Genomic DNA, 17,113 nt, shown 5'->3' on the forward strand with positions numbered 1-17,113 from the left:
TGCTGTAGTTTACTGTACTAAAGTACTTGGGCATTATTTTGTGGCTGCTTTTGCCCTGAAATGCAAGCTCTCATCCACTGTAACAACTTTAGCAGCCAGATTTGTTCCAAAAGGTGGATTTAAAACAAAAAGGAAGACGACAAATTACAATTCTGGTTTTTAGTCCACACACCAAGATTGTAGATATTTTGGAATAAGATTTTCTCTGATGATAGAATTATACATGCTTCTTTCCAGACAATTAACTAATTTACAGAAGCACGCTAATAAAATGGCAGCGACCTACTGCTCAGCTGTAGATCATTTTGCAGCATGGAACTCATTTTTGAACTTACTTCGGATTATCCTTGTTTTATTACTGTAATTGACAGTGGCAATATTGAACGCTGAAACGGAGGTTATACAGAACACCAATAGTACCCAAGTGGTATACCTACCCCACCCACCTCCAAATCATTTTCAGATCCATATGCTGCTATTTTTTAATTTGTCTCTCTCTCATTTAGGGCCTTTGCCATACACTTTTAAAAGGCCTGTGTGTTCTACACCTGGATCTCTGAAAGTCTGAAAATCAAAAAAACCCTCTCTATGATGGGAGCATGCTCAAAGGACAAAGGAAACTTGCTATAAAGGGACACACTATGGAGCTGAGGCCTTAATTGAGGTTTTATAAAAGTTAAAAATGTTCTACAAAACAAATGTTTTCAGGATTTGTTTTAAAAAATCCACACTAAACAATGTTTTATTTGGTTGGGATTTAAATATTCCATTGGAGTGTTTGCAGTCCAAACATGATAATTTTGTGCTAAAACATAATTTCCAAAAATGAAACTGACTATTCTGCGTCCACTGTCTAAGATAATTTAAAAGCAAAAAGGAAACTAACATATAAATGATGAATGGCTAGATATTTTTAAAAGTTCTTTCAGTTTTTACTAAGCTAAGGCATCCCACAGAGAAAGCCATTTACCCTAGACATACTGCTAAGCCTAACCATACCCCTTTAATTTGTTGCCTACTTTCTGGTACTGTTTCAGATGATAAAGGAGACTGAGCTGGGACTTTTTGAAGAAATACATCCTCATACAAGCCAACCTCTAGTTGACAGCATTTAGGAAGAAACATCTCAAGTATGGGTTATTCCATCACTGTCCACTATGAGGTTTCTTGCACCTTATTCAGAAGCATCTGGTACTGGCATTGTCAAGAGGGTATATGCTAGACTAGATGGACCAGTTTTGTCATTTATCAGATTTGTGGCTAAATGAAAAAGTGACCTGAGAGGCTGGGAATAGTTTAATCTTTTTTAAGACATATTTTCATAAGTGCTCAGCATTGGCCTAACTGCTCCCACTGAAGTCAACAGGAATTGTACCTTTAACTTCAAGGCACAGAAGGGCATATTTTCAAAGATACTGAGGTGTCATAAATATAAAGGGAAGGGTAAACCCCTTTGAAATCCTTCCTGGCCAGGGGAAAGCTCCTCTCACCTGTCAAGGGTTAAGAAGCAAAAGGTAACCTCGCTGGCACCTGACCAAAATGACCAATGAGGAGACAAGATACTTTCAAAAGCTGGGAGGAGGGAGAGAAACAAAGGGTCTGTGGGTCTGTCTATATGCTGGTCTTTGTCGGGGATAGACCAGGAATGGAGTCTTAGAACTTTTAATAAAAATAGAAGTAAATAGAAATGAAGAAATCCCCCCTGTAAAATCAGGATGGTAGATATCTTGAAGGGTAATTAGATTCAAAAACATAGAGAACCCCTCTAGGCAAAACCTTAAGTTACAAAAAAGATACACAGACAGAAATAGTTATTCTATTCAGCACAATTCTTTTCTCAGCCATTTAAAGAAATCATAATCTAACACATACCTAGCTAGATTACTTACTAAAAGTTCTAAGACTCCATTCCTGGTCTATCCCCGACAAAGACAGACACACAGACAGACACAGACCCTTTGTTTCTCTCCCTCCTCCCAGCTTTTGAAAGTATCTTGTCTCCTCATTGGTCATTTTGGTCAGGTGCCAGCAAGGTTACCTTTAGCTTCTTAACCCTTTACAGGTGAGAGGAGCTTTCCCCTGGCCAGGAGGGATTTCAAAGGGGTTTACCCTTCCCTTTATATTTATGACAGGAGGTGTCTAAAGATACAGCCCAATGGGTCTTTCAAAAGCGCCTAAGAAGATTAGGTGCTCAACTCCCATCAAAATCATTGAGACTTAGGGCCGTGGCAGCGCTTTAACGTGGCTTGTGTAGTCGCGGCACAGCGCTGGGAGAGCTCCAACCACCTCCACGAGGGATGGGACGTAGCTACCAGCACCGTCTACACTGGCACGTTACAGCGCTGAAACCTGCAGCGCTCGGGGGAGGGAAGGGGTGCCTAACTTGCTCAGACGTTTGAAAACCCCATTAGGCACCTATCTGCATTTTCAGGTGCCCAAGTAACTTTGAAAATCTGACCCTGAAAGCACGTCCTGAAAATCTCACCCATACTGTGTGAGGGGGTGAACAATGCACAGTAACAATCATGTTCTGCGTGCTGGACGGTTCAAATATTTTTTTACATTATATTTTCTTTTTTTCTACTCTCCTGAAAGATGCAAAGTGCTTTAAACTAGTAAAACACTCAGCTACTATGACAGGTTTCAGAGTAGCAGCCGTGTTAGTCTGTATTCGCAAAAAGAAAAGGAGGACTTGTGGCACCTTAGAGACTAACAAATTTATTTCAGCATAAGCTTTTGTGAGCTACAGCTCACTTCATCGGACATATTCAGTGGAAAATACAGTGGGGAGATTTATATACACAGAGAACATGAAACAATGGGTGTTACCATACACACTGTAAGGAGAGGTTTCAGAGGAACAGCCGTGTTAGTCTGTATTCGCAAAAAGAAAAGGAGTACTTGTGGCACCTTAGAGACTAACCAATTTATTTGAGCATGAGCTTTCGTGAGCTACAGCTGAAGTGAGCTGTAGCTCACGAAAGCTCATGCTCAAATAAATTGGTTAGTCTCTAAGGTGCCACAAGTACTCCTTTTCTTTTTACTGTAAGGAGAGTGATCACTTAAGATGAGCTAATACCAGCAGGAGAGTGGTGGTGGTGGTGGTGGGGGGGAGAAAACCTTTTGTAGTGATAATCAAGGTGGGCCATTTCCAGCAGTTGACAAGAACATCTGAGGAACAGCTACTATGGTGATATGCATGGCATAAATATCTAAATAGATAACAAAGATACCAAAAATCACTCTGAAGGTCTTAACAGGAATATACAATTTTATTTTATTTAGGACTACAGTGTCCTATTTAGACTTTAGTGTATTCCTTTTAATCATTCACCTCCAGGTATAACTACTTCAAACCAACTGCACCACTGAAAAGCCACCTGCTTTACCAGGCTAAAGAGCAAACCAGGCCTAAAAGCTGCTTCAGGCATGAAGGTAACAGCTACAGCTCTGCTATTTCTTCAGAACATCTGCAAAGCTACTTCACCTCTGCTTTTTAACTGATAGTATTTTATCCTGGTTCCCAAGAGAACCACACTAAAGGAGTATGGTTTCATACAGGTGTATAGAAGGTACTGTGCACGTACAATCTTTTTGCAGTATAACCAACTACCTTTTGTGAACAAAGTTCCTGTGTAAAACCTTGAGGAGTCACCCTTAAGCTTATCACAAGATAAATCCCTGTCTATAGTATTGTGAGGCTACCAGTAACACAGATAAGTCTGGTAATACATTGCATTAAACAGGGATAATCTTATCTTCATAGCTATCCCCTACAGTTTGCGGGGGGTGTGGGGGGGGGGGGTGACTGCCTGGTTTCATACAATAACAGCTCAATCACAACTCATATTTCTCAGCTGTTAAGTTCTTGGGCCAGGGATTGTGTCATCTTATGTTTGGAACACCTAGCTCAATACGATCTTGATCTTGAGTGGGGCCTTTGCATGCTACTACAATACAAATAATAATTCAAATTAGGACTCAGCCTTCTCTATGTACTGTGAAGAAAACGACAATCCTTCCCCTAACCCCAAAGTACTAGAATAAGCTGGAAGGACTCCAAATACACATATGCGTATGTGCTATTTGTCAAGCCCCATGTTTAGCTAAAGTAATCCTCTCAAATGGTGAGACTTCTCTAAGGATCTCAAGCCATCAGGCCAGCTCAATAGGAGGTATACTGCACTAAGCACTTTATTGTGATGTGTGTTTGTGCAGAGAAATAATTGTGTTAGAAACCAGATGACAGAGTCTGTCGTCAGGCTGTTTTAAGGAATGCATAGTTCTGATTGGAGACAATCAGGCTAACTGTTTCCAAAATTCTTGTCACATCACAATAATGATCATGTGCAAAGGAGTCATATTTTTATGCCTTCAACATCTTGAGTCTTGAGCTAAACACACAAAGGGAGCTTGGAAGAGGCTTAGTCTCAGCTCTGAAAGAAAAGGAGGACTTGTGGCACCTTAGAGACTAACCAATTTATTTGAGCATAAGCTTTCGTGAGCTACAGCTCACTTCATCGAATCATGGGGAGCCCAGGGAGGTCATTTTGGCAGACAACCATCTCTCTTTTTGATTAATGCGTACGAATGATAACTACATGTGGTTTCATGACTCGTACCAAGAAAGGTGAATCAATTTATAATTGGTTGAAATTAGCGCTCCCACAAGGAGTTGTTACATTTTGTTTTAAACTTTTAGCTAAGCTGCATCCAGAAAGGTGTGAAATTCTTTCAAGCCCGTGAAAGCACCACAGAAAATCACCTCCCTATCTGATCCTTACAAACCAAAGGCCAGATCATTGATTAGTAGCAGAGAGGAGTAAACACCAGGATCAGAAGCTATGGGACAGAAATAGCATTCTGGAAAGTAAGTCCCCTTGCGGGTTGGCAAACAGAGAGGCTCTGTCTGCACTGAAATCATACCACTGAAACTTCCAGTGATGGGACTGAAACACTGCTACTTACCACTGTGCTCACACTAACCATGTTTTTTATTTTTGTTTTTTGGGGTGGGAGGTACACTAATATGCAGTGCTCCCTGCAAAGTCTGCAGTGACAGTGCATTGTGGATTCCTATCACACAGTTCCCAGCACAGCGAGCTGAAGTAGGTGCCCTGCAGATGAACAGCTGGTAACAGTATAGTGAACACATTTATAGTACAGCACAGTAAATGCTGAGATAATATTACATTCTATGTCTGATAATATTGAATAGCAATTAACAGCATAATAACAGTTATGTATGGTACTATATATGCCTTTATTGTGTGTGTATATATATATATATATATATATATATATATATCAATCATTTGATTTCCAGTTCTTTGGTGTTTGGCTGCAAATCCAAAACAGTTTATTGCAATGTTTGGTTACAGTTGGCTACACCCTCACACTCCTTCATGTGGTTCGATGGCCAGGATACTCCTTCTCCTCCACTAAAAGACTTTGGGCCTGTCACTCTAGAAGCTAATTGGACAAGCACCTCCACCAGCAGACAACACTGCTGGAGGATGTACGTTCACTATTCTATATCTTCTGTGCAGATCTGCAGGAAAATTTCCTCTTAAAGTTCTGTTCTTTTCCATGTCTTGCCATTTTCAAAACTCACTACGATTCTCTCTCTCTCTTATGGTTGCTCCTTACGAACCAAAGGTGGGGCATTCTGGGGGCCAGGGACCTCCACACAGGCTTAAGGCAGGTCTACACTACCGCTTAAGTCGATCTAACTTTAAGTTGCTCAAGGGTGTGAAAAAGACACCTCCCTGAGCAACGCAAGTTACAGCGACCTAAGCGCTGTCCACACCGGCGCGATGTTGGCGGGAGACGCTCTCCCACATAGAGCGTCTTCACCAGACACTAGCTCTTCACCTGACCTTAGTTCCCACTCCCTCTGCCACATTTGTGGCATTGGTCTGCTGTGGGATCACACAGCCCAGCCAGAAGCACAAAGGGAGACAAATGGTGGCTGGAAAGCAACCAGATGGTAAATTAAACATTTTGTGGACTGGGGAGAGTGTTCAGTAGACTAGTGATGCAACATATAATTTGCTATTATACTAACTTTCCCTTTTTTGCTTTCTCTGGCATCTAGGACCTATAAACTAGTAGTTTTCTTACAATCTTCCCATGTGGAACTAATGCCCGCACAACACCACTGGTGATCGTAATGTAGACTGCTAATGGAGACTGGCCGCCCACCGTTTTAACCACTGTGTCATTCTAAAAGTTAAATAATATTCTGGGCTGGTGCTATGACATAAATATCATCACGTCACAACACAAGTAAGGTATAAGACCAAATCTCTTCAGATTTAGTTGCTCCCAAGTCTGCTGGCACAGATGCCCTGGAAAGATTGACCAAGGTCACTAGTGGCTACCATCTTGTCTCTTGTGAGTTAAAATTAATTTCACAGCTCCTTTTAAAAAACTGCCTCTGGTTATAAGAGTTGTCTGTGCTCCGTTCTTTCACACTAGTGACATCTGACAGATGATGGTAACAACAACTGTTTCAATTTAGAAAACCTTTTGCCTTCACACCTACAAAATGGAAGAGAATTAATTAATATGAATGTTTTTAGTATTATAAATCTTGTCTTTACACACCTAACCCTGTTTGCCATCCTGTAGCTGTGCGGTATCTAAAATTAGCCTGTAAACTTTCCAGGCATGGCCCTTATCTTTGCATGTGTATCTCAAAGTCACCTAGCACACTTTTGGGTGCTGTCCATGCAATATATACACATTTCTATGAACACTGTCCTTTAAATATCTGTATCAGGAGTTAAAATGAAAAACAAGAGGTAAGCCAATACAAAAGGCCTCTCCTTTTGTTTAAGAAGGTTGTGTTATTAATTTTTATTATTACTTCTACTACACAAAGTTAATCTATTTTAAAATCTCAGCTAAGGTGTTTTTCTGTAGCACCTGTCACTATACATTCAACACAGAAAGCATGATTGCATCTTTAACATGATTTCTGGCTATATTACGCAATGGTTTCGTTAGCATATGTCTTTCTTCCTTATTAGTAACAATAATGTTCAGCATTTAGATGGGGCCAAATCCTAATGTGCTTATTAAAGCAACATTCTCATTGAAATTAATAGGTGCTTACCATGAGTAAGAACATCTGAATTTAGCCCACAGTGTTTTTCCTGTTCGAAAGCCCTGTACAAACATTGACTAATTAATCCTGACAATAGCCTTATGATGTAGGTGCATATTACTCTCCCCATTTTATAGACAGGAAAACTGAGACACAGAAAATTTAATTACTTGCTCAAAGCCACACAGGGTGCTTGGGACAGAGCTGGAAATACAACTAACACCTCCCAATGCTCCACTCTGTGCTTTAGCTACTAAATAATGCTTCCTCTCTGTAAAATGCAGGAGAGATTACTCTCCTCTGGCCCCTCAGAAACCCCTCCCCCCCCACCAGTCACCCACCACTTAAATACTGGTATACACAGGATGTAACACCTTTAAATTGTGCTAAATCCCATCTGCAGTAGTGCTTAAGATGTATTAGTTAAAACGTGTTAGTTAACACATTTTTAAACATGACTATTTTCTGCATAAAACAACAAGGAATACTTGTGACACCTAATAGACTCATTTCAGAGCAGCAGCCGTGTTAGTCTGTACTCGCAAAAAGAAAAGGAGTACTTGTGGCACCTTAGAGACTAACCAATTTATTTGAGCTTCCGATGAAGTGAGCTGTAGCTCATGAAAGCTTATGCTCAAATAAATTTGTTAGTCTCTAAGGTGCCACAAGTACTCCTTTTCTTATAGACTAACAAATTGTTAGTCTCTAAGGTGCCACAAGTACTCCTCATCGTTTTTGCTGATACAGACTAATACCTATTTTCTGAAACCTATTTTCTGTATCTAAACAAATCCTAGGGGACAATTTAAGCAGCCTCTTTTGCAATGCATTTACACGGAGTAAGATGTTTTCCAACCTATGTTCACATCATTTCTGATCTAGACTGTAAACTCTACTTCATGGATGAAGTCCTGCCACTACCAAAGTCAATGGGAGCTTTGCCATTGACTTCAGTGGGGCCAATATTTCACCCCAGATGTTTAACAAACCATACTATATGCAGAATTATCCTCCCCCTAAGAGATGTCCACTTGGACTGATTCACCAACACATCTCTAAACGACATGTTTTAAACTGAAAAGGAATTAATGTGTATTAGCCATGTTGTCGTAGGTTTTGATATTAGGCCCTAAGATTTCAGAAGAGTTTTCAGCAGGTGGTGAGGGGAAGGGTAGGTGTAAGAGAAATTACCTGCGCTTCCTTATGCAGTTAAGTCCGGTGCTACTCACAGAATTTTGGAAAGGAATACACAGCTGGGAAAATGAATTCAGACTTGGCATGTCTGCTACATGGTCCAGATTAGCATAATTAAGTACGTTTCTGCTTACATATTAAATTTTAATATTAAATCTGATACAAAATAACTAATTTAACTTGTGACATATGAGTCATAAGTATTCCATGGAAAACAACTTTACTGCGTGGTATGTTACACCCCAGGCGCATCTCTTAAATTAGCTATCCCTAATTTCCTTAACCTGGATTTCCCAAATACAGCAATGAGATCCAGTGATCATTTGATTTTTTCTTAAATTTAATTTATAGGATGGTTGTTAACTGAACTTGTGAACATCTTTGTTCTCATCCTCTGCATCCTAATCTGCACTGGCTACAATGACATCTGCTGGTAAGTATAAAGCCATGCAACTCTCCCAAATATTTCTATCCATTCATCTTCTAGGAAAACTGAATAGGGATTCCTGTACCTCTGTTTCAAACCAGTACAGTGCAGATCCATAGGATAGGTCTCAAAACCAAAAAAGTTATGCTAAAATCAGAGAGCCAAAGTTCAAAGGCACCTATTCTTCCCCACCCCAAAGAACTCTGCAGAACACAGTGATGCATTGTAACCCTTTGACAGTGGTTTCTTTAAAAAAGTCTATTTAGTTTTTTTCAAAAATGTGTGCGTGTGTGTGTCACAATAATGGAGGAATCATATCAGCATAATTATAATTTACTAGACCACTGCAAATCCATTGTAGATAGAAGCATTTCCAACGGCAGATAACCTGATCTGTGTCTCTGGCTGCCTAAGGTGCAAATCCTTTGGCGTACAACAACTAGAGAAGTACAACTGCAAGTACAAATCCTTCACATTTTGATTCTTAAAAGACCTCTGAATTCACACACCAGAGCAATACAAGTTGTTTTCCCCTACACCTGGGGAGGCTCTTGTGCAGACACCCTGCACCAATATGGAGTTGCACTGAAGTCTCCATTGCAGGAATTTTGTAAACAATTTTCAAAAGCACCTAAGTGACTTAGGAGACTCACGGCTTATCTACATGAATATTCAGTTTGTGGCAAGCTGGGATATGAAACCCATTTCAAAGAGGACTAGATTCAAGCTCATTAACAAACTGTCAATACGCACCAGCAGGGTGCACGCGGATAGTCAGTGTGTTGCAGGTGAGCGTGAGGTAGATTCACAACCTAAACTAAATTTTGTGTGTAGAGATGCCCTAAGTCCTGTTTTTAAAAGTGAATTAGGCACTTAGGGCCAGAGTTTTGATGGTATTTAGGATTTTCAAAAGTGCCTAGGCATACTGAAATCAATGGGAGTTAGATAACTAGGCATTTAGGAAAATCCCACTTGGCATGTCTTCACTAGCAATGTTAGGTTTCAGAGTAGCAGCCATGTTAGTCTGTATTTGCAAAAAGAAAAGGAGGACTTGTGGCACCTTAGAGACGAACAAATTTATTTGAGCATAAGCTTTCGTGAGCTACAGCTCACTTCATTGGATGCATTCAGTGGAAAATACAGTGGGGAGATTTATATATATAGAGAACATGAAACAAAAGCACTCCCGCTCCCAGCGCTATAAAAAAAACCCCACCTCCATGAGGGGAATAGCTCCCAGTGCTGTGCACTGTCTACGCTGCCACTTTACAGTGCTAAAACTTGCAGCACTCAGGGGTGTGTTTTTAGACAAGGTGTAAAAGTCTTTACAGATCTATCTCAAAGGAACCTAAATCCTACTGAAAGTCAATTATCTTTCTGCTAGTACTACAGTGTCATCTTAAAATTCATTTTCCCACCAGCATTTGTGCTGGCAAAACTTTATTGCACCAATGTTTAAAGAAAACAAAAGGTTATGAGGAGAGCTGAAGCCAATTCATTAAAAAACTGAATGAATACTGTAGTTGTCAACTTGAAAAGAAATTTGCCAGGGACAATTCTCTAAATAAATCAGTAGTTTGGGATCCACAGAAGGGTCATGTTTGCATACTGGCCTCTTGCTGTGAACAGCTGAGAGGCAGCTGGTTATGCTACAGCAACATGGTCCCTGTACATAAATTGTGGCATCAGTTATCTGTCATGAGCTTTAAAAGCCCAGGATTGTCCATGCCAAACCCAGACTGTTTTCGCCTATGGATGATACCTGGGAAAGTTTTTGCAGCATTCACTGTCACTAGGTATTTTTCTTGTCAAAGGTAAAAAGGAAGACTTTCTAAAAGAAGATAGTTCTTCAAAATTGTTTGAAAAAAATTAAACCAAACTTTAGTGTAAAGTGAGGGGAATTGAGTCTGATATCACAACAACCCAACATCATCTCACGGGGTACAATAGAGAAATATTTCCTATTGCCACCTATTGTCTCTGAAACTCCTTAAATGTGACACCTCTTGTCTCCTTCTGTGAAACTGCAGGAAGTTAGATCAACAAATTCTGGAGCTAACAGCCTCCTGATTATAATGTAAGGGAGCTACAAGCAGGGTTCTCTCACAAAAAGCTCCTCAAATATGGAATTCACTCCACCCACTGGGTTGACAGACCCACGGTCTGTTGATTTTCAGGGCCTGCTGAGGCAGTAAGCTGTGTCGGTGGGTCCAATCAGGGATAGTGGGTGGAGAAGGGTTGCTCAATTTGTTATGTATTTTTTTAAAAATGTCTACATGTGTCTTGAGCTTTGAAGAGGTGCATTTTTAAAAATATAAAGAAACCAAAATTAATTAATTAAATGGTAGCCAACAGAATGCACAGTTAACATTTTCTCACATAGGTTGGAGCTTGGATTTAAGTTAGATAGCTTATCTTCAAGATGGATCCTGATGCTTCATCACTTACTACTTTAGGAATTAGGATGCCTCCAGAAGAAATGTATTAATAGATTCCATGAGTATATGCCATGAATGGAACACTTAAGGGTGTGACGTCGGCGTGCAAAAAAGACCAACTGCAAGCTCAGTGAATCAAAACAGCATTTCTCAACCTACATCTTCCAGGCGTTATAAAAAGACTATGATGATGGAGACAAATTTATCTGCCTCATCAGTGGTATACAACCTTAAGAGTACAAAGGGCCTCATAGGCAATTTGCCTGGAGGCTGTGGCTGCAACTAGTTTGCATATAAATTTAAAGAGGATTTTAATAACCATGAAATGCATCTGATTTTTTATTTATAGTAGGTGTATACAGCATTTCACAAAGCATGTAGAAAGAAAAAATACAACTGGAAGCCAGAAGTGGAAGGAGTATCAATGGGAAAACGATCATTGTTTTTCAAAACTATCTTCTTGATGTATTGCTTTATCATTGAGGTGTCCACAGGCATAATGGGATGCAGGTTTGAATCTGTGAGAAGACTTCAATCTTTTGAAAGGCTTAATGTCAAATCAGAAAAGATGAGCCCCAATATGTAAGTTCTTCATTTGTCATTCAGCCACTATTTTTAGAGATAAGAAAGGAGTGGACTGGAGCACAGCAACTTACTCAATTCTAGGTGAACTTGGCCTCAAGTTTCTTTGGGGTCATCTGAAAGTGGGACTGCAAACAATTTGATCCCTTTTTTTGCCCTTCTGAAAATATTTGAACTGTTGATCAAATGAATTCTGAAACTATTTTATTCATGCAGAATAGGGGCAACACTCACATCTGGAAGGTTTGCTGGCAAGCTGCAAAGTGGGAAAGGTCATTCTGTTGCATATGTATACCTCCATGAAAAAAAGCATCAAGGTTATTTGCAAGCAAGATCAGAAAATAGCTGATTCTTGTGCTGGAGTTGGAGACTGAACTACTTTTAACGTGCAACGCAGTATCCAGGCAAAATACAAGATCCAAAGAGCAAACTGCTATCTTTAGAGCTATCAATAGATCCTGCACACTCCGTATTAAAATGCCTTGATCTCTTCTGAAAGTCAATAGAACTTACTAATGCTTTCCCTCTGCTATACGACTGAACCTCAAAGCAGTCGATCTGCTCACCTTGTTCACTTTTGGAAAAGATTCTGGTCCAGTGGTTTAATGAAGTTCACTATAGTGATGACAATAGATATTTGTTAATGAAATCTAGATTTTTCCAAGAAAGCCTTTTTTGGTAGATGCTGAAATAGCACCAAAGTTTCCTTCATAAATCCCAAAGCAAAGTCAGACAATGAAAAGGAACACTCTGCTGCTTTGTACTCCGACCACAGAAAGAGCATCCTCTGTTGTGATGCTAGCAAGTTTAGACAGTCCCATATCCAGAAAATGCACCTTCCATCAGAGCAGATCCCTGGGAAGGCCAAATACTTTTAGTTGAGCTTGAATTGAAGCTAGACCCACTTTAAGAAGAGTTGAAAGTAAAGGAATCCACATGAAGGAAAATACTCAGCCAGTATCTGATTGCAACCGCTGTATCACACAAGGAAAACGTCTTGCTCTAATGTAGTCAGGACCCTAATAATTTATGCCTTTATACCACAGGTCAAAACCAACAACCTAAGTTTCACCCAAAAATCAGTTGTGTCAACTGTGGAGTGTCTTGTTTCCTGCATTAAATATTTTTCAACAAGCAGGCTGTCATATTCAGCACCATTTCCAAATGGTCTGACGCTATAGCCCGATGTCGAGCACATTGCAATAATCCACTCTGGAGGTTACAAAGGAATGGATCACTGTGGTAAATTCCACGTCTGAGAGAGAAAGTAACACACCTATTGCCATCTGAAAACTAATGCTCTCTCTCTACTGCTGCTGATCATCCAGAAGCAACTGAAGTGAAAGGTTCCACATTCTATTGGCAATCCCCAGAGCTCATGAAAAGCATGTTCATGTGTGAGAGAGGGAGAGGCTGAATACATTTCACTTAAGGTTTATACATTAATATGTGAAACCCACAGCCCATTCTGAACTACATACAGCCTATAAAGTTAGGCCAGAAAGAATTGGAAATGACTGCAGTTCTGAATGCTGGGGGAAGTTATCTGACCCATATGTCTTAGACACAGTCATAAAATGAATCCAGAAGATCTCATCGGCATGATGTCTGTTGGGTTTCCCTCTCTTCTGATGCACATTGAATCTCCAATATCAAACCAGAAACTTACAATCTCAAATGATTATTCTTAGACCTGATCAGTCATAATTTTATCCCTGACACTAATTAACAGATATTTTAGAATGAATAATATTTGTCTAAAATGAATTTATGTGCTGCACATCCCTTCACTGCGGGCCTCAGACTCTCTGCACTTTGGAGTTCTGCTCCATGGCGCCTGATCCATTGTCGTGCAGAAGGTGTTTGGAGGTAGCACAGTCATGGGTTACGAGGTACATGGTGTGGCCTGTGTACACCTCCTAACTGGTGTAGGAGAGCCTCACACATGCCCTTCCCACGCTGGTCAATGTAGTGCCATCAGGGTACTATGCTCAAGTACATAAGCCTTGCACTCAGGGGATGCAAGAACTGCATTTATGCTTCATCCCTGAGCAAGAGCCCGTGGCAAGCAATAGTTTAGTCTCCTGAGAGCTGTAATACTTCGGTCTAATCCTGGTTATTGGGCTTGGTATGGATGTGGCTGGGTGGTATTTAGTGGCCTGTGATATACAGGAGGAGGTCAGACTGGATGATCTGGCTTTCCCTTCTAGCCTTAAACTCTATGGCTCTAAATAAAAGACTTAAGCCTTCTCTACACACGGATTTTGTACCAATATAACTATTTTAGTCAGGGGTGTGATTTTTTTTTAATGTACTGATACGGTTGTGGATTCAGTTATATTTATTAAGAGTGCTTATATCAGTAGAGCTTACTCCTCTTACACTGGTATCACTATGGCAATAAGCAATACCTGTGTATGCACTTTTACATGCACTTTTACATACACTTTTACTGGTGTAAGTGCATCTACACTAGGGAGACTGTACCACTTGACCAGTACTTTTGTGTGTAGACATGGCCTTATCTGTTTGAATGTATTTAATTAGGTGATACAAGACAGATACAAGACAGATTTTCCTTACAAATTCTGTCAGGTTGTCACCAATTCCTATTCACTAGCGACAGTAACTGCCCCCACAAGCTAAAATAGTACATATTAGGAAATTACCTGAGAGGAGCTGTGTGTGTGTTTGGGGGGTTAATTTTAGTTTCATGCCTGAAGTTACTTACTCTTCGATAGTGGTCTCCTCTACTGCAATTTATTTGTAGTGTAGCTCAAGTGAAAAACACTACGTCTCTATTTTCCATGGTAAACCACAATGAGTTTAAATTCACTTCACTGTATTTGCAAACAAGCAGCTCCTGCATGCAGAGAAATCCTAGTTTCATTTCAAACCCTAACCCCTGAATGGTCTTTGTCAAAGCACTTTCAAAAACAAGAAAGTTAAATTCTCAACCACAAGCAAAAAACCTCAGAGCTGGCCCCATTGTGTCCTGTGTAGCCCTAGCAGAATTGGAGCTTGAATTTTGGTTTCCATGCCATGGTATTTTTCTGGGCCAAACACCTGGTCTGTCTGGGTTGGTTAAGACCAGATTCTGAGTACAACTACCCCTGCACTCTCCGACTGCTTTCCCCAGCACCTCCGTCTGAGATGGAATTCAGCCATACTCTCAGGTACTAGACTAATGAATACCAATCCTCTCCCCAACCCCACGGCCTGCATCTAAACACTGCCAACTTGCTGTCTAAATGATCACTCCCATTCACCATCCAACATGCAGCAAGAAACTTGGCAGGTTGGATCTTTTAGATTTTAGGGATCAGATCCTAGCCCCAGAACTCCAACCACTTTGTGATATTATGGTGGTGCAAAGGCAGATTCCTAAGTCCTATGGCTCCTAATCAGGCTTTTTATGTCTCTCCTTTATTAGGAAAGTTGTCTATGGGATGGGAAGCAGCAGAAGGGCTCAAAGGGCTCCTCTGATAGAGCAGTGGATGTTATTCCATGTCTTATATTGTCTCCTTGTCAGCTGGTGGATAAAACAGAAGCCATGGGGTGGGAGAAAGACAATAAAGCCATTCACAAAAAGAAAAGGAGTACTTGTGGCACCTTAGAGACTAACCAATTTATTTGAGCATGAGCTTTCGTGAGCTACAGCTGTGTGAGTGGCCAGATATTCTTATTTGCAACTGTTGCTAGTCTCTCCCTAAGAAAGTTGCACCATTTAATCTGGCTCGCCTACATTCTTTGTAGGTACAGTAATCTTTCTTTAAAGGAGTCTATTGCTGTCTCAGCACCATGATTACTCCCTACTACAAATGTCAACTTACTGCCACAAGCAGCAAGATAGACAAGACTTCAAAAATCAGACTTGGCAACTGATCTCTACCACATGAGATGAAAAGAGATTTTTTTTTTTTTGGTTAGTTTCCCCTGGTGGAGATTAATAAAAATGGGGTCACTTGAACTACCTGAGTGTCCCTGGTCCATCCCAGCGTGGTTAGATGTTTGGCTGTGTGTGTGTGTGTGTGTGCTTCCTGTGTGCTGCCCCAGCTCTGCACTGACAGCCAGCACAGCAGACCTCGAGCGAACCGCCCAATGACCACAAGATCTGTTAAGGTACGAAAGCACCAGGCCAAGTTTATTGTCGACAAAGTACGGTAATAGCACCTGTCAGACTCTACAAGGATACTATGTATGCCCGTGACAATGGGGATGCAGCTCAGTGAACGGTGGGACTTTCAATTCCCCCCTTGGCTGGACAAAGATAGTTCCTTTGAGACAGATATTTATACCCGGATACAAACAAGTTATGTACTGCCTCTGACATAGTTAGTTACTGCCCCCTGACGTGGCTAGTTATTACCCATCACCTTTACATGGTGGTTTGATTAAAACATCTCTATTACATACGGTCATCCTGACCTTATCTTTTAGGAGCAGTCAGTGTGTTCCTGTTATCTTTGGGGAATGTTTTTGTACCATCCTTGATATTGGGATGTTCTGGTAACACTTGATATCGGGATGTGTTTGCATGAGTACTCTGTGCCTAGAACTTCTTAGGAATGTCTATTTTGGCAATATCAGCCCTGTGTGACGTTGCACTCTATAGGATTTTATAAAAATATGCTAATGAGTGTGAATATAATGTAACTGGAATATGCTTCATGGAAAAGGTCTCTTGTAAGGTGTAATTACAAAGCTTATAATCTACTGAGTGTGGTCATCCTATCTGTATAAATGTATCACTCTTGTATCTGAAACTAGAAATATAAAATATAACTCTGAGGTCCTATTGTAGTTATGCAAAGTGTGGGCCATTAATGGTGGTTTGGAATCTTAATGGCTCCCATTAACCAGGACAATTGACTGTAGATGGCTCTGTTTTACTTGTAAGTCTTCCTGTGTGCTGGCAAGTGGGTAATGAAGTCTTACAGTGACATGTGATCATGTCACCTGAACTGGAATCCATCTTTAACCTGGTGTTTTTCCACTGAGAAGGAGTGGTGGGAACCCAAAGGGACAAAGGATTCCCACCTTATGCAAAAGATATATAAGTGAGTGGAACAGAACAAAGAGGACCATCATGAGAAATCCCCTAGCTACCACCTGAGCTGGAACAAGGGCTGTACCAGGGGAAAGGATTGTGCCCAGACTAGGAAGGTGTCCAGTCTGTGAAAGAAACTTATGGAAACATCTCTGAGGGTGAGATCTTATCTGTATTCAGTTTTATTACTGTACTAGACTTAGACTTGCATGTTTTATTTTATTTTGCTTGGTAATTCACTTTGTTCTGTCTGTTACTACTTGGAACCACTTAAATCCTACTTTCGGTATTAATAAGTAAAAAGTGATTTT

At 40.4% G+C, this 17,113-nt stretch overlaps 1 protein-coding gene and 1 long non-coding RNA gene across 19 annotated transcripts in view; one reads left to right on the top strand and one right to left on the bottom strand.

Annotated features, from left to right (window-relative positions):
* TCF7 (transcription factor 7) overlaps positions 1–17,113 on the bottom strand; it is a 142,990-nt gene that overhangs the window by 83,266 nt on the left and 42,611 nt on the right. The gene's annotated exons all lie outside the window — the stretch shown is intronic.
* Positions 1–17,113, top strand: part of LOC142072947 (uncharacterized) — an 82,190-nt gene that overhangs the window by 63,610 nt on the left and 1,467 nt on the right. Inside the window, exons 3-4 of one of the 2 annotated variants that reach the window (XR_012669573.1) lie at positions 8,657–8,738; positions 16,757–16,960. This is a non-coding gene — a long non-coding RNA (uncharacterized LOC142072947). Of the gene's footprint in view, positions 1–8,656; positions 8,739–11,354; positions 16,961–17,113 lie in introns of those variants that run through there. The other variant, XR_012669572.1, reaches the window with a different exon arrangement.

Source organism: Caretta caretta, chromosome 8, assembly GCF_965140235.1.
Source record: "Caretta caretta isolate rCarCar2 chromosome 8, rCarCar1.hap1, whole genome shotgun sequence".
NCBI classification, from domain to species: Eukaryota; Metazoa; Chordata; order Testudines; family Cheloniidae; genus Caretta; species Caretta caretta.